The 18748-nt window shown below is 37.0% G+C and overlaps 1 long non-coding RNA gene across 1 annotated transcript in view; it reads right to left on the bottom strand.

Moving 5' to 3' along the window:
- Positions 1-229: 229 nt before the first annotated feature.
- The window catches only part of LOC128116505 (uncharacterized), a 74720-nt gene continuing 56201 nt past the window's right edge, over positions 230-18748 (bottom strand). Inside the window, exon 3 of the long non-coding RNA XR_008220487.1 lies at positions 230-891. This is a non-coding gene — a long non-coding RNA (uncharacterized LOC128116505). The remainder of the gene's footprint in view (positions 892-18748) is intronic.

The following is an 18748-nucleotide window of genomic DNA, read 5'->3' as shown; positions in this document are numbered from 1 at the left end:
CGCGCACACACACACACACACACATACACTCACAGAGAGACAGAGGCAGAGACACAGAGAGACAGAGAATCAATCAAATTGAACAGGCACCCACCTATTACACAATTGAATTAATAATTCAGAAGTTTCAAGTTAAAATAATAAATAAATAAATAAATAAATAAATAAATAAATAAATAAATAAATAAATAAATAAAATCACCTGGCCAAGACAGCCTCACCAGTAAATCCTACCAAATGCTTAATGAAGAGATAAAGATGTGATGCCACTACTACACACTCTCTTTCAGTGACTAAAGTGTACAGACCATTCACCTACTTATTACAAAAGGCTGATATTATATCAGAACTCAAATCAGATAGAAACATTACAAGAAATGAAAACCAGCCACTACTTGTTAGTGATATGGATACAAAAATCTCCAGTTTAACACTGGTAAGTAACATCTCACAATTTGTTTAAATCAATACCAGGATGAAGTATAAACCTATAAGGCCATAATGTTCAAAGGCCAATCCTTGCATTCTACCACCACAAGAAAACCTAAAAAAGCCCCCTGAGCATATCATATATGAAGACAGAGAATTTAGCAATGTCTGAAACACATTCCTAAAAAAAGCTCCCAGCAAACCAGCAATGGAGGAGATCTTTCTCATCTTCGAAAATCTACAGAAAGTCCTATATGCTTAAAAATCTCTTTTAAATTATATGTAAACATACATATAGTTTATGTAATTATGTTTTAAAATGTATATATCTACACCAAAAAAAAATAGGTATTGTCATCTGATGGTGAGGAGCTGGGTTTCTTCCTTCTCACGTGGCAAATAGAGTGTTGGTATCTTCGGTATCTTCTCTTTCCAATCCTTTTTTAATGGCATAGCGTGAGTCTTGGATGGTGCAGATAAGAAAAGGAAAAAATGGCGAATAGTGTGCAGATTTATAAACAAATTGTCCTCTTTTCTCAGATGACATGGTTATCTATGTACAGAATCCAGAAGAATAAACAAAAAGACACTTCTGAAATTACTTAGCATTTTTAGCAAAGTCACAGAACACAATGAGTACATAAAGTCAGTCAATTTTCTGTGTATCAGCAGTGAACACTGAGCTTTCAGAGACACAAAGAATGAATAAATGCTATTTACAAGGGCACTCAAAATAAAATTGTACAATTGTAAAATTAGCACAACATACATATGTCCTGTATATGGAAAAATATAAAATTATTTTTTCTTAGAGAATATGAATATGTTATACTGCCACACTCGGTCTTTTCCTCCCCTTCATTTATATTTTCAGTCCATATTTTATCCCCTCTAGGAAAGACATCATAACATTATAGGTGATGCCTGTAGCCGATTCCTGGTTTTGTGACTCATGGAGTCAAGATACATTTCCAATATAGAAAAAAGTTATGCGTATGAATTCTTACCTGTACAAGGATTTTGTTGTCCCATAAAGACAGAAGAAGACTAGATTGGTTGGTTCAATAATTTTTAAAGTGTTTTTTCTTTATCCTAATATATGAATTTTTATTTTAATTGTTTTTTGAATTTGAAAGACTGTATATATTTATAGTTTACAACACAACTTGGAATAATAAGACAAAGAAAATTATATATGCACAGTTGTCTGTTTGTGGCAAAGAATAAGATTTTTCAGCATTTTTTTTTAGAGACAGGGATTCACCACATATTTCAAGTTGGCCAGGGACTCAACTATGTGGTTTAGGTTGGCCTCAAACTCAGGACCCTCTAACTTCAGCCTCTTATATGCTGGGATGACAGGCTTACACTACCATCTTTGATATAGCTGTATGCATGTCTGGGGGCAATTTTCAATATATTTTCATTCACTAAACTCACCATATTGCATAATAGATCCCTTGACCTCACTCCCATCTAATGGAAGTTTGTTGCAGTTTGGCTAATGTCTCCCAAATCCCACATCTATTTTCTGCCTCCATAACTACCATTCTATACTTTGCTTTGATGAGTTTTTCAAAGACTTATTTCATCCATTTATTTATTTATTTATTTATTTATTTATTTATTTATGTATGTATTTATCTCTTTCCTCTCTCTCTCTCTCTCTCTCTCTCTCTCTCTCTCTCTGTGTGTGTGTGTGTGTATACAGGTGTCCAGGAAAGCCAGAAGAAGGCGTCAGATTCCTAGAGCTGGAGTTGCAGGTGGTTGTTAAGTCATAGGATGTGAATGCTTGATACTTTGGGAGAGAAGCAAGCACTCTCAACCACTGAGCCATCTGTCCAGCCCCTACTTTATTTATTTATTTATTTATTTATTTATTTATTTATTTATTTATTTATTTATTTATTTATTTATTTTTGGTTTCTCTGTGTAGCTTTGGAGCCTTTCCTGGAACTCACTCTGTAGCCCAGGCTGGCCTCCAACTCACAAAGATCCGCCTGGCTCTGCCTCCCAAGTGCTGGAATTAAAGACATGCACCACCACCGCCCAGTCCCAGCCCCTACTTTAACATTTCAAAATCCTGCTGGGCGGTGGTGGCGCACGCCTTTAATCCCAGCACTCGGGAGGCAGAGCCAGGCGGATCTCTGTGAGTTCGAGGCCAGCCTGGGCTACCAAGTGAGTTCCAGGAGAGGCGCAAAGCTACACAGAGAAACCCTGTCTCGAAAAAACAAAACAAAACAAAAAAAAAAAAAAAAAAACAAACATTTCAAAATCCATGAGGTAGATGAGAGGACTTCCTTTCTTCTTCTAATTCCAAATAGCATTTTATGATCCACAAATGTGACATTTCCTTTGTTCATCTACTGGTGGACACATAGGTTGATTCATAACTTTGCCGTAGTGGATCATGCTGACATGAACTTGGGAGTTCAGATATCTGTTTGACATAAAGATTTCACTTCCTTTGGACACGTACCCTGTATGGAAATTGCTGTGTCTTACAATAGTCACATATAAGAATTTTGAGGACCTTCAATACTATTTTCATAGTGGCTGCACCAATTAGCAACCCACTAACAGTGCCCAAAAGCTCTTTATTCACCTCCCCACCAACACTTGCTTGTGAAGATTGGGAAGACACTTAGAATTGCACCAAAATACAAATTTCTGATAAAATAAATTTAAAAATCTGGATAAAATGGAAAGATAGTCTATATTCACAGGTAGGAAAACAATGTTAAGTTACTAATATCTTACAAGTTAATCTATAAGTTCAATGAAATGTCTGTCACAATTGAAGCATAGCATTTTGTTGCCATTGACAAAGTGACTGTCAGATTTCAGATGAAAAGTAAATGTCCTGGAATAGTCAGCATAACATTGAAAGAGGAAGCTGAAGGACTCACAGGACCTGATTTTAAGACTTATTTTAGAGGAAAGGATGGTGTTAGAAGCCTGTAATCTCAGTACTCTGAAGGCAGAAGCATGGGGCATAGGAATTCAAGACTAGCTTTGGCTATGTAGGTCAGCCGGAGCTACATGAGATCTAATGTTACATAAGAACAATAAAACCACCCTACTGTAATGCTACAATAATCAAAATAATGTTCTATTAACTAAAACATAATCAGTTCATAGGTCAGTGGAAAAATAGTTCAAAATGGATGCCCGTAAATAGTCAAGTGATGTGTGAAATTAGGGTACAGTGAATGCAATAGAGAAAGATTCAGTCTCTTCATCAATGGTGCTGAAGAAATGCCACATGCCTAAACAAAAACAAAATCCTTGGTATTAATATTATACCTTTCAGAAAGTTTAAATCAAAGTGGATTATACACCTATGCTACAGGCAGCATGCAAAACTATACAACAGAACAAAGCAGACAATTTATGAGCTTGTGTTTGGTGGTAAATTGTAAGACACAATGCTAAAAACATGATAAAAAAAGGTAAGTTGGATGTTGTTAAAATGAAAAGCTTTCATCGTGTGGAAGACATTAAAAATGAAGCAACAAGAGGGCTGGAGAGATGGCTCAGTGGTTGAGAGCAGTGACTGCTCTTCTAGAGAACCCGGGTTCAATTCCCAGCACCCACATGGCAGCTCACAACTGTCTGTAACTCCAGTTCCAGGCCTTCTGACACCCTCACACAGACATACATGTAGGTGAAACACCAATGAACACAAAATAAAAATAAATTACTTAAAAAAAATGAAGCAACAAGTGACAAACTAGGAAAAACATCTATAAAACACATATCTGACCAAGGACTTGTATTCAAAACATATAGAGTTCTTAAAACTCAACAATAAATCAACAGGTGTTTAATTTTTAAAAAATATTTTATTCTATTTTATGTGTTTTGCCTACATGTATGTGTGTGCATTACATGCACGCCTGATTCCTGAGGAGACCCTCCAAAAAAAAAAAGGCATTGGATCCCCCTGGAACTGGAATCACAGACAGTTGTGAGCTGCCACGTAGGTGTTGGGAATCAAAGTTTAGTCCTATGGAAGAGCAGCCAGTGCTCTTACCTGGAGAGACATCATTCCCTGTGTGTGAAATATCATGTGCCAATGCTGGAACTAAAAAAAAAGTGTGGAAATCTCATGTGAAGCTAAACTGGAGGATTCTTTAAAAGTTAGGGCTGAACATACATGAAGAAAAGAGTTTCAAACTCCAATTCTAAAATCTCCCCCCAATGCTTATTTTTAATACAGAAAAGCCACATATCACCCCAGAAACCCCAGGTCCGATGGCAGAGGCCATGAAAGACAAATTCACACATTTTCAGATTTTGAAAGAGCTATGAAATATTAAGAGACGGTTCGACTCTCACTTCTCTCTGTGAGATCTCACTAGCTTTCGTTCCCAGGACTCTTCATCTGAAAAGAAGGCACATGGCCTCCCATCGGTGCTGACGTCCCCACATGGATGACAAGCTGCAAACATTGAGGTGTCGCTGGGGTTCTGTCTATCTGCGCCAGTGTTCTGTCCTCACGTCTTCCTCCTAACCAGGGTGCTGTGACAATCCCCAGGGCGCAGTTCTCGTCTCTCACAGGTGCTGCCGCTGAGGAGCTGCTGTGGTCCAGCAGGATGAAAAGGTAGCTTTGGTATAATCGTAGTAATTTTCTGCCTTTAGCATTATAAAATATCCTGGTTTGTCTTTCTTAATGCTTTTTTTTTTTTTTACTTTAACCCTGTTTTGATTATATCAAGACCCTCTGACTTAGATGTTTTTAAAGTTCCTATTTTTAGAAATTATTTTAGTTAGTATATAATGTAGTGGGTTATGCATATACATTAAACTTTGTTCCTATCCATCTCCCATTACTCTCCCTATCCTCCCTATCTCTGAACCCCTCTCTGGTACCCTTCCCCTCCACAATAACTTTTAATCTTTGAAATCACTTAATTTTAGACATGCCCCCTTTCAGCTGTGGACAGCAATCTTTCTATCTTCTTCCTTAGCTGTAAATGAAAAAAAACTTGCATGCATGCATTCACATGGTCAATATGTTTGGTCTCTGTTCTGTTGCATTGCTTTATGATTTTTACTGAATATAGAAACTGTTCACTATGTGGTCCCTTTCTGACATATGTTGGAATATTTAATAGTAAACGATAGACCGTCTGTCATCTGCTTTAAAGAACTTCAGACATAAAACGTACTGTTTCCAAGAATAGAGATAAGATAAATATGGCAAGATGTTTTTGACTATTGAACCTGGGTATTTGGGCTCACCCAACTTTTATTTTCATGAATGTTTTTAAAAATTTTAGTTTTAAATGTGAGTTTCTTTTTAAATATTTATTTTTAAAAAGAATTTCAAGTTTTCATCTGTTCCATGAAGTGTGCATACTGTTATTTGCTTTCACAATAAGGCAATTTATAGTTCCACAAACACAGACCTGAAATAATTAAAATGCAAAACCATCATAAAAAGAAGTGTTAGTCCTTAAATCAAGGAAAGACCCTCTCTGCCGCCCCAGTCTGTGCCGTAAATTATACATACTGTAAATGAGCACAGCTTCTTTTAAACTTACAAGGAACAATTTTGTCTTTGTGAGAGTTTTATAACTACATCTAACAGCCTATAAAAAGCCTGTCCTGAAGTGGTTCCCATGGTGACAGGATATAATATATGTGTCCATTAAATTTGGAAATTTAATGAAGTGTAATAAAAATCTACTTCAGAAAAATACACTTCTCAGCATATTTTTATTAATTAAAATATTTCATTGAGCATTTTTCATGTCTGTGTGCCTGACAGCAAATAAAAGCTTTGCCACAGATTAACTGTGACTTTTGAGTTCCATCCAATATTAATTGGTACAAAATAGGAAAGGCATTCCTGCAGAGAAAATATTTTGACTGGTGGCCCAGAATGATTAATGAGTAAACAGCAATCCTTCCTGAACTATGCATATACCATTTCAAATGATACCAGCAACACAGAGTTTGACGTTGTGTCTATGAGGTTGGGAACACATGACAAAGTGGATGCATTTCATACTTGGGAGGAAGAAAAGCTTTGCTGAGGGTGAGTGTGACCTTTGTGCCTATGGGGAACACCTGCTGTCACGGTAGCAGTTTAAGACTATATATAAATTCGGCTAGTTGACGGAAACAAAGATGGCAAAACACACCTTAGTATACCACTGGAGGCATATCAATTGCAAAAATGGCGGGAGGAGAAAGGAAGGAAGGAAGAAGAATGCATAAGCAGTGAGTCAAATACATCTTCCTTACCCTCTTCATTGCCTCTCTCTCTCCCCTCCCCATTCCTCCTTGTCTTTCTTTTCTTCCAGTGAAGGCTCAAACCCAGATTCTAACACACGTTGGATAAATTCTCTAATACTAAATTAAACTCCAATTAATCATCGTTTTCTTTTTGGGGGTGGTGTGAATTTTAAGCAGAACAAAGAAATATCTTATTCTCATGATATTCAGTTAGTTATTTTCACATGAAGAGCAGGATACTAGAATACCTGTTCTTTGGGGAGGGGGTTGGCATGTAAGTTCTCAAGTTACCAATATCTGAATGACTTTGACATAATAGAAATGACATAGAATATAATAAGAGAAAACGTGTAATGCCCCCACACAACCTCAGAATCTGGGAGATCACAGTGGGAAACACACTTCTGCTATCACTGTGACGATTACTGGGGGAGAAAATTCGAAGGAGGGAAGATTTACTCAAGGTTTCAAAGCTTCACTTGGTCATCATGAGGAGGGTGAGACAGCAGAATCACTTATACCATAACAACCAGGAAGGAGAGAGAGAGAGAGAGAGAGAGAGAGAGACAGAGACAGAGACAGAGACAGAGACAGAGACAGAGGAGAGAGACAGAGAGGGAGGGAGGGAGGATGAATGCTGAGGCTATGGACATTCTCTATCTAGTTCAGCAATCTATGTGATGGTGCTACCCTTTGGCATGAGTCTTCCCCTTTAGTCTTCTCCAAGTGCACTCAGAGTCACACCTAGGGACAAGCTATACTATCTCCTAGGTGTTTGGAAAACCAATCAAATCATCAATCAAGCTTTGTCATGGTCCACCAAACCATGAATGGCCTCTCATGATTAAATTAATCTGAGGACTGTTCCATTCTTCAGTTCTTGGACCAGAGTGCAGTGTAAGAACTCCAGGAATCTCCATTGTTCTAGTAGGATAGTAGAAGAGATGAATATTTAGAACTTACACAACAGATCTTTGGCGAATTTGGAGGGAGAGTTGAAGGTAAGATGAGCACAGCCTAAGTCAATTATGAATTGCTTGAGGATCATTGAATCCACACTAACATTTTCATGATGCCATATTCCCTGTAAGTGATTTTTTTTTAATTTGTCCCCTTTCCATTCAGACTCATTGTAACTTAAAGGAGTAACACAGACATGTCTTGAGTCATCAAGACACTGCAAAGTTAGTTGATATTGTATCGCTTCTATTTATCTCCTAAGTGCAATACCATAGCTTTTAAAGCATTTGCCTCTGGTTTCTTTATCTATATGTTCTTGTGTTAAAGCTGCAGAGAAATTATAAGCAAGTTGATTAACAAAATGGACAGTTTGTGTTTGTTGAGTTAGGGCTGTTATCGTAGTACTTTCTCATCAAGGACCGCCAGACTGCAAATTATAACATGGAGACTTATTATTAATTATGAAAGCTTGGCCTTTAGCTTAGGCTTATTTCTAACTAGCTCTTATAACTTAACCCTTTTTTTTAATCTACATCCTGGCATGTGGTTCGTTACCTCATCTCCATACTGTCTCCTGCCTTGTGTCTCACTGGCAAATCCACCTTTCCTGTCCCCAGCGTTCTTCTTTCTCCCCAGAAATCGCACTTCTTCTCTCCTGCCTAGTTATTGGTCCTATGGCTTTTTATTCAACCAATCACAACGACACATCTTCACACAGTGTAAACAAACATCCCACAACAGGCCACTCTGGAAGCAGCCACAGACACTACAGCCACGATTCTAGCAAAGGTGCTAGTTAAAACAAGACCGACAAATCTTCACTGCCTAGTAAGAACTTGATGAAGTTATGTGGTAGTACTTTGTTTGTGCTCTGACAAATAAAGCTTGCCTGAAGGTCAGAGGGTGGAGCTAGCCATCAGCGAGCCATTGCAGTCTGGAGGTCTGTACAGACGGACAGGACGTGATATGGCTAGGTGGAGAGAGGAAGTGGTAAGACAGGGTGGAGACAGGAGCTCAGCCTTTTCCGTCTGAGGGTTTGGTAGAGGTGAGACGTCTCTACTGGCTGGGTGCTCTGCTTCTCTGATCTTTCAACTTTTACCCTGATATCTGACTGCAGGTTTTTATTATTAAGACCAATTAGAAATCACACTACACAGTTAAAAGAGAAGGAGAACATGTCCAAAATCACGATAGCACATATCATTAAGATGCATGAGAGCCGTAACAACAAGGAGGAGTTTACATAATAGAGAGAATACAATTAATACAAGTAATTTTGAAGTGTCCCCCATGTTCTTGGTTAGAGGGATTCCCAGTCAGTAACATCTGTGGAGGGTCAACTCAAGCACAGAGTCCAAATATAAAAGGATGCCCATCCTGCAGCTATTTTCTCCAAAAATCCCATAGATGATCACATTGTCCAGTGCTGTGACTAACAGCCAAAGGTGCAGTTGAATTTTTCCTTCTGCAGATACTACAACAGGTGGCCATTGAGATCCTAGGAAGTTATCTTCATCTAGACCAGGTGGGTGCTTGCTTCCAGGGTAAGCTGATCAGCATCTCAGGTTGTCCACACAGAGGTGAATTCTTCAGAACTATGGAAACTGCCACCCAAGGGTGTATTCCATTTTTAAACCAGGGCCTGGATCTTCCCTGGAGACTGGGAAGCATCCATCCAATGGGGCAGCCTGTGACTCATAAGAAACTGGAAAAGTCTAGTGTAGAATGAATTGATGATGTTTGATAAATTGTACCTTCAAACCCTCATGGACTCCAAAGCCTTAAAGGTTCTTTAAGAATACAATCCATACTGACTCACCAATGATAAACAAATAGGAGTGGATGGAATCCCGCTGTAGTTAGGAAGCAGTGTACAGTTCTTTTTAATCTTAAGACATATATTCAGTAGATCATATATACCAACTTGATATTTTAACTCTTATGTAATAATCTAATAGCCAGATATTTAAAAATAAAACTTGATTTAACAATCATTATAACCCATGTTTCTATAATTATTGATCTTAGACCTTGGAAAAACTGAAATATTAATGAATTGTTAAGTGTGACTATGGAAAAAGAGAATATATGCCAAGTGTTGCTATTTGTATTCATGTCTCTTTTTTAGTGTTCATGAAGTTTTGGGTTTTGACCTAGCCATCAGGCAAGTACTGACAAAACACAAAAGCTTTTTGTATCCATGGAGTTTTTCCCTTTATAGTTCTGTTTGTAGAGAAAGACAGTGAACCGATAAACAAATGAAGATGTTATATAATCTTGGTTTGCAACAAAGTGCTAATAAAACTAAGGGCATGATGTAATAGAGTGACAGAAAAGAGAGTCTAAATTCATAGACAAGAAAAATCTTCTCTGGTTGATATGATGGTTGATCTTGACTATAAACTTTATGTGTTCTAAATGAGCAAAGAAATATACTTTGGTGGGTGGTATGTGATGACCTGTCTAGGAAGGATTAGCTGAAAGAAGCCCCTCACCAAGAGTGGGTGCCACCTTCCACTGAAGCCCAAACAAAACATTGTTGACTGTTTGACTGCCCAGATATGTATTGCTATGCCTGTGTCTGCCATTAAACCTGCCACCATTCACTGAAATCAGATCCCAGCTTTCAGCCTTTCAATATGGACTCAAGACTAGCAACTTTCCAGGAATCTTCAGGGCTTTACGGACAGATTGAGACTGCTGAAGCAGCCAGTTTCACGGACTGAGCAGCTACAGGGTCTCGGATTCGCTGCTGCACAGTCAGCCATTGTTGTCTCTACTGTGTAAGCCTTTCTAGTACATTCCCTTTTATGATATTCATACATTATATTGGTTCTGTTCCTCTAGAGAACATGGCCTAACATGAAGGGTGACTTTGATCAGCATGAATGCAGATGAGGGCAAGAGAGAAGTTTTCACTGAGACCTGGCAAGTTAAGGAAACATGCAAAGATTTTAGATTTCTTGCTGTGACAAGAGAAATGATGGGACTGTTATTTTTTTTAAAAAAAATGACAAGATCTTATTTTACAAATGACTGTTCCTGTTAGGAGACTTAGGAATATTGTTATCAGGTGTTGATCAATGGCATGTACCAGGAAGACTCCATCCAAAAGGTTGAACTATATTTATAATAGGTGTTTCTCAGTTAGAGTGATTTCACTTCCTCTAACATTTGGCAATATGGAAAAACATTTCTTGTGGTTATACTTAGGGGAGAAGGATGGTACTAGTACCTAGTGGTCAAAGGTCATGGAGAAACTGTGTAACATCTTATGGAACACGTGCATCACGTGCATTCAATGGTTATGAGGCTGAAAATTCTTACCCAACTCTACTCTGACCTGCCCTTTGACTCATCAGTTGGATGATGGGAGCAATAGAAAAAGATGAATTATATAAATCCTAGGATGTATTTATTCACGGGAAACAAAGATGTCAGTCACAGAAATAGAAATGCAAATAAGAGAAAGCTGTACAGTTAGGTCTATAATCCCCCAAACATATATGGGTCTTCCATGAGTATTGCCTTTTGCATCAAGAGCAAAGATATTTTGCTTGAGCAACCAGCTGAATTCCCCTTAATCTGTTCTCCTTAATGTGATGACCTTCACAGATACAGAGTACAAGAATACAGCCATTCATTATTGTTCATTACTAACTTTTAAACAGATAATACACCGATAATGCATTGCATTGACACTTAGAAATCTCCCAATAAAAAGCATTTCATGTCTATTGAAGCATCTTCCTTTGCAGAAGTTGATAATTTGCCTTCAGAAATGTGAAAATGCTCTTTGTAATGATATCTGCACCTTTTCTATTGAGCTGTCTGCAAATGATGACATTATTTCACAGTGGATGGTACTGACAGATAGGTTGATCTAAATTAAGGTGGTTTTTTTTCTTTTTTTTAAAGAGTTTGTTGTCGTGTTTTGTTTTGTTTCTCCAGAGAGGGTTTCTCTGGGTATTCTTGACTGTCCTAGGACCAGGGTAGCCTTGAACTCAAAGACTTGACTGTGTGTGTGTGTGTGTGTGTGTGTGTGTGTGTGTGTGTGTGTGTGTGTGTGTATTCATTCTATGTTATGTTCTTCAAGAGAACGCTTATTAATTACAACATCTGTTAAAGAATTGTAATACTGTAAAATGGTAGCCACACCAACAAGGTATCCTTTAGATGAATTATGGTTGCCCTAAAATGTGAAATATTAGTAGAATATTGCATCCCCATAACATAAAACAATGCCAAGAATATTTTGTTTACCTCTTTATAAATATTTACCAAGTGGAAGAATGTAACATTAAATGAAAGCAGTTACAAGAACATTTTTCAGTACAATCTACAACCTAGATGATCTCATAGACACACACACACACACACACACACACACACACACACACACACACACGCCCCACAGGAAAAGATTTAGAAGGAGAAACATATTGTTTACAATGGTAATTCTTGGACAATATATTTATGAAATGTTTTTATTTACCTTTTGGGTGTTTGTGGTATTAGTGCATATACATTTGTGTGTATAGGTATACATGCATATGTAGAGGTCAGAAGTAGACACTATGTGTCTTCCTTGATTGAGTTCTACCTTATTTTTTTGAGACAGCTTCCCTCACTGAACTTGGACCTCATCTGCTTGAGCTAGTCCAGCAGGCCACTGAGCCTCACAGATCTTTCCTCTTTTCCTATACTGAGCTTATAGACATGTGCTTCTGGGCCCAGATTTTTTACATAGGTTCTTGGGATGCAAACATAATCTTCATGCTTGAGCAGCAGATAGTTTACTGGGTGGAAGCAGAAGCAGGAGGATCACTGTGAGTTTGAGGCCAGCTTAGTCTACATAGTGAATTTCAGGACCACCAGGACTATGTAGAGGGACTGCCAAAAAAAAAAAAAAAAAAGACATTCCCTGGTGGTCATCACTTCATTTTGTATGGTAAACTCATGGGTATCTATGATAACAATTAATTTAATTATAAAACTTGTATTGATGTCCTATTAGATGTCTGCTATAGTCTTAACAGACAGGGATGGATAATAAACTTCCCACTGCTAAAGAGATAAAGTTTTACCTTACCATATAAGTACATTTACCATAAAGATGATATAGTAATGATAAGAAAGAACTATTTTTAATGTTAAGAATCAATGCCATAATAAAGTGGGCTTGGGCCATCAGAACCAAGAACTAAGTGCCAGATGGGTTGGGTCCCAGTATGACAATAATACAACATCTGAACTGTGAAGTAAACAGATAGCAGGCATAGCTGTGTGTGTCTGTGTATATTCAAGTCACATCTTCGTTCCTAGCCAAGGAAAAATGACAAATAGTATGTCTATTGCCTCTTCTAGCCTCAAGGCTAATTTGCCATCCCTCAACCTGACTCTCATTCAAGAGTAAGTCTTTACCCCTTGGTTATACTTTCACATTCTCCACTATTCCATCTTCTCCATTCTATATCACATAGCATCCAGCACTCCTCCCAACCAAAGAAATGTATTTAATAATGTCTTCAGGATTGTAAGACAGGGAATTTATGACTTAAAATCCACACAGTGTCAATTCAAAGGGATTGAAGTAACTGGCAGGTTGATGACTCTCGATCAAGATCTGTAGCCCTTCTCTTCTTGTTGTCAACTTGGACACTGAAGATAGATGGCCTTAATATGCACTCTTATACATTAATAAACCCCAAATCCAAAGGGAATAGCCCAGAACAGAACAGAACCTCTTCTTCAGTTGGGCTCATACTAATATACATTTAAATCAACAGCCATAGAGATATTAAAATTATCAATGTAAGATTGTGTGACCAATAGGAATAAGAACATAACCTATTTCTTGGTGTAGTATATAGATAAGCAATGGACATAGAATTTTTCTTTTTTAAACACAGAGGTCAGAAGCAATCTCTCAATCATAAAGCGGAAAGAACCAACATATGGGCCACAGAATGCTAACCTCAGGAGAGCACATAGCTGCTATACAAAATGAGAACACTAGTTAAAAATTCTGGAACGCACTAAATTAGATGTTTCTGTCACTGTCTGAAACATGCCAAAGTGGATTAAGTTTCTCTACAAATATATGTTAGTGCCCAAGTTTTACTAGCCCCAGAATTTCTTTTTGTAGAGTATATTGCAGGTCTAGTAGGTGTGTTGTTATTATCATCAGGGAATATAGATTTTAAAAATCATTAAGCCAGATTAGAAGAGATTTCAAATTTTGGTGAGATGAAAGTCTAGAAGAACCATTCTCATTTCTGCTGTACATGAAACAGGAGAAACTTTAAAAACCCAATGACCAAGTCACACCTCAAGCAAATCAAATCAGAATTCCTTGGGGCTAGAATTCAGACATCAGTATTATTTAAACTACTAAGGAATACATAATGGGTGACCTAGTTGAGAACAACTGTCACTGTGATCAGGGCTCACACCAATACCAGAAGCCCCAGTCTCCTTGACAGTCTTAATGTGAAACTTAGTGTCATCATAAAACACGGAACTATTAGACCACGGTGTTTAACATAAAATGAAGTACTTTGTGTCTAAGATTATATTTATCTCAGTCATATCTTATATTGCCATCATTGTAGGGCACATGCTACTTTCCTGTATTCAATACAAATTAATAGACAATATTAATTTTTTCTTTGTTGTTTGAATATGCTATTCCAGAAAAAAATTCACACCTAGAAAAAAGGTTCAAATTTATTAATAAGGTTCTAGTATCAAACATTGAAAAGCAAATACCGAGATAGAGTAAAGAACATTAACTGTGACATGTAATATTTAAGGGCAGACATTTTATTAATATTTATAGACCTAATATGTACAATCTAGAAATCTAAATAGCAGAGATGCTTTTTGCATTGCACAGTTAGGCCCAGTGAACGTAGCCATCCTTCAAGTCAAAGAGTAAAATAGAGGTGGAAGCTGACAGTGGCCCCTTTGCCAACCAAACTTTGCTTTTCAGAAAACTTAATTGTCTATAGTTCTCCCAAATGGATCTAGATGAACTATTTGAAAACTTGTTTTACAGAACACCATGGTTTTCACTTAATAGTTAGGATAAAAAAAAATACTTCAACTCTAGGACTTAAAGACACACAACCAACCAGTCAAAATTCTGGTACTTCAAATAGCATTGATTGAATCCTCCTAAAACCAAACAACATTCCTCAATCTGCCAATGGCCAAGTTCATAATTCCAAGTGATTTGATACATTGCAGATCATCCTGCTAAAATGCATAATAATTTAATGGATTAAATGAAATCTATTTGTTTTATTTACACATGGATTCCAAGTAGAATCATTAAAGCAAAAATAGTATTTTATCATTAAAATGGAAAAGATATATGACAAGAGTTGTATTATTTATTTGAATTATAAACTAGAGCCCAATTTCCACCTGACTTTCTAAAAACAGTTATCTGATTTTAGTCACTAATGCAATTTCCTTCATTATTTGCATTGCTAATGATTGTTTTGATGAAGGAACTAAAGATACAAATGATACTGCTGTATATTTAAACATGCAGATTTAGAACCTTTTGCCTTTAAATTCTGTATGTTGGAAGAAGTAAATACTGATACTAGATAATTTGTGAAATTATATATTTCATTATTTGTGTGGTAGAATAGGTAAGGAGCTAAGCATTCCAAGACTGTCCAAAACAACTACTAGTTCATAAATATACAAATAAGTTTTAAAAGAATTTTTTAAATTTTCATTTATTGAATTAATCATGAGTTTTATTAGCCTGCTCAAACAACACTGAAAGATAAATATGTAAGCGCTATCACCAATTTCAACATAACAATTTACTTAGTTATATTGCTGCAGAAGAAAGAAACAATACAACTTTTTATCATGTGACAAGTTTGTGTCTAATTTAAATGACGTTACTAACAAAACCATTCGTTTCTCTAAAAATGGAATGATGTGATGCTGCCTGTTACTTCTATCACAGTTTGTCAGGAACACAGAGAGGACCCAAGGAAATGAACACAAGAAGAAAGTAGGGGACCAGAGGCTGCTATGAGAGGAGGAATCTATGCTGTATTTACTCTGCTGCTTGCTATTATGGAGGAAAGGAGTTAGAATTTCTCTGTTTCTGGGGGACAGAAACCACAAGGACAGGGGTTTTTGAACAATGTAAGTATTTTGCAGTAGTGAAAATTATTTCAAGATGGAAACATCCCCCCAAATAAAATAAGCCGTTTACTACAAGGCCAGTAAACTTGAGTGTTGAGGAAGACATATGGAAGCAGGACCAGGAGATAACAAGATTACTTTTAAAGTTTATTTCTACCCAGAAATTCTAGAATTTTCTCAGGTTAATGACACCTGGTTGAGACTTATCCCAAACTACAGAATTGAGTTTAAACAAATCATTTGAGATATCAGAAATCAGAACTGACCTAAAATAGAACTTGTCAGGCAAGATAGATCTCCTTGGAAAGACAAATTTCTATGATTAAAATTATTCTCTATCAAAATATGTCCAAGTATGATCATTTTCACCAATTCATTTTAGAGAATACAAAGACTATAGACTTACCATGTTTAAAGTTATTTTAAAGGTATGCTATAAATTTTTATTTCCTTTATGATGTATGCTTGTCAATGTTCATATATTTATGTCATTATATTTGTTTTCTTAAACTGAGCATGGTCAATTGTCCTTTTTTTTTTTTTGGCTTTTTGAGACAGGGTTTCTCTGTGTAGCTTTGCGCCTTTCCTGGGATTCACTTGGTAGTCCAGGCTGGCCTCGAACTCACAGAGATCCGCCTGGCTCTGCCTGGCTCAGTGCTGGGATTAAAGGCGTGTGCCACCACCGCCTGGTGAGCATGGTCAATTGTCAAGCTTTCATATACTATTAGAGGAATATTTTTGGAAAGTTTATACATTCACAGAATGACATTGGAAACTCAGACATGATAAATCTTTCAAATTCTCTTTGATCTCAATTGGAATTGTAAAAGAAAGAAAGCGCCTAACTAGTTCTCTACATCTGTCCTTCAGTTTCTCTCTGCAGCAATGGCCTGTGTAGTTCACTGCACAGAAAAGTCACATAAATCAGTAACAAAAAGAACATTGCTGCTGCACTATCCTTTAAACACCTTTGTTTGGGTGAATATTTAAAAACATATGGTATCTTAGCTTTATATTAAGTTATTGCTGATAATTATTTATAGGTAGAGTTTCAATAACTATACTAGTTATGTGTGTAGAAAAAGCAGCAGGAATTAATGCTAGCAAATGCAAACATTTCATCCAGGTTTAGTATCACAGTCAAAATAAAGACAATGGCAAAACCATATAAATTCAGGGGGGAAAATCTTACTTATTTTATACCAATGTAATATAACCACATAATAAAATGTATGGGAACATGTCTTCAGTATTTGCTGTGCACTGACCATCTACAGGTATTATTTTAAAGGTTATGACTGAAATTTAAAGCCATTGTGGGAAGCATTGGTAAGGATTCAGAATTTAATACTCAAGACTAGTACAAATTTCTAGGAATCACTGTGTAACATAATGAATCTTTTCAATTTGTTTTTTTGTTATTACAATATAATTACATTATTTTTCCATTCTCTTTCATTCCTTGAAACCTTTCCATGAATTCCCCTTGCTCCCTTTCATATTTATAGCCTCTTTTTCTTTAAATGTACACGCATACACACAAACGCACGCTCTGCTCTGCTCAGTCTGTGTATCATTACTTGCATGTGTATGTTTTCACGGCTGACAATTTGGCATTAGATAACCAATTGCTGTGCTCTCCCCTGAGGAAGACGATTTCTCCCAGTCTCAGCATTTCTTAGTTGCCTGTAGTTCTTTGTGTAGGGCTGAGGCTTTCTCTTATCTACATTAGCATGTCTATTGATTTCATCCTTGTTCAAGTTTAGGTGGCCATGTTGTTGAGACTTTACAGGAGTAGGTTTTGATATTTCTGGGAAACACAATCTCATAGCAAACTCCCTGTTCCGCTGGTTCTTATAATCCTTTTGGTCCCTCATCCACAATGATTCCTGAGCCTTAGATGAAGGAGTTGTACCGCAGATGTATCCATTGGGACTGGGCTCCAGAACGCTGAATTTTGATTAGTTGTGATTTTCTGTAGCGGTCTCCATCTGTTGCAAAGAGAAGTTTCCTTGATAAAAAGGTGAGGACTATGCTTATCTGTGGGTATAAGGACAAACACTTAGAATGTAGACAGAAATTTGCTGACTTAATAACGTGGTAGTTGTAGGATCTCCACCAAGACCCAGGACTTCACTAACCCTGGGTAATTGCCTAGGCTCAAGAATCAAACATGATTTCATTTTGATGAACATGACTGACAAAGAGCTGTTGGCTCTAGCCAAGCTATGTGTGGGACTACTGTACCCTTAAGATTGTCATGCCATGATAGTCATTCTGGTTCATAGGTTTCAGAGCTGGGTAGGATTATTGGTTGCTTCCCTCCTTTGGAAGCTTAAATGTGCCTTCTGGTACCAGAGGGCTAGTCCTCAAGGAGGTTTTCACATAAGTTTTCAGCTCAGGGGTCCTGCGCCCTGTGTCTTCAGCAGTAGGGACTTACTTTCCGTACCTCTGGGGGCAACAAAGGGTGATAGCAATAGCCTATAATGTTTTAGGAGTTTCTTAGACAACTCTAATTCACTTTTAAAAAAAGTCTTCTCATGACTGGTATTGAGATTTTTGTAAGTATGGCTCTTGGCAGGCAGCATTGTCAGCCTAGACAGGAAATTTTAATTTAAACTATATATGTATATTTATATGCCAATTTACAGGTACTTAATAGTATTATTCTTTATGACTTTTTCAGATAATTGATGCTTTTAAGATGCAAAAGTTTCATTTTGTTGCTCATATTACTCACAAGAAAATAATTGACTTAATTCCTAAAAATCAATTCAGAATGCATTAAAAGAAATATGGCAGTAATGGGGCTCTGATATAAAATGATGCAACCAGTGATTCCATAGTTCTGCCGCTGTACCTGTGTATATCCTTACCCCAAGACATGCTGGATCATTACTGTCACTGATACCTCTTACAGATCTGTTCTTCATCA

Source organism: Peromyscus californicus, unplaced genomic scaffold (assembly GCF_007827085.1).
Source record: "Peromyscus californicus insignis strain IS unplaced genomic scaffold, ASM782708v3 Scaffold_20__1_contigs__length_68692818, whole genome shotgun sequence".
Classification (NCBI taxonomy): domain Eukaryota; kingdom Metazoa; phylum Chordata; class Mammalia; order Rodentia; family Cricetidae; genus Peromyscus; species Peromyscus californicus.
This window is presented reverse-complemented; position numbering and strand designations above follow the sequence as displayed.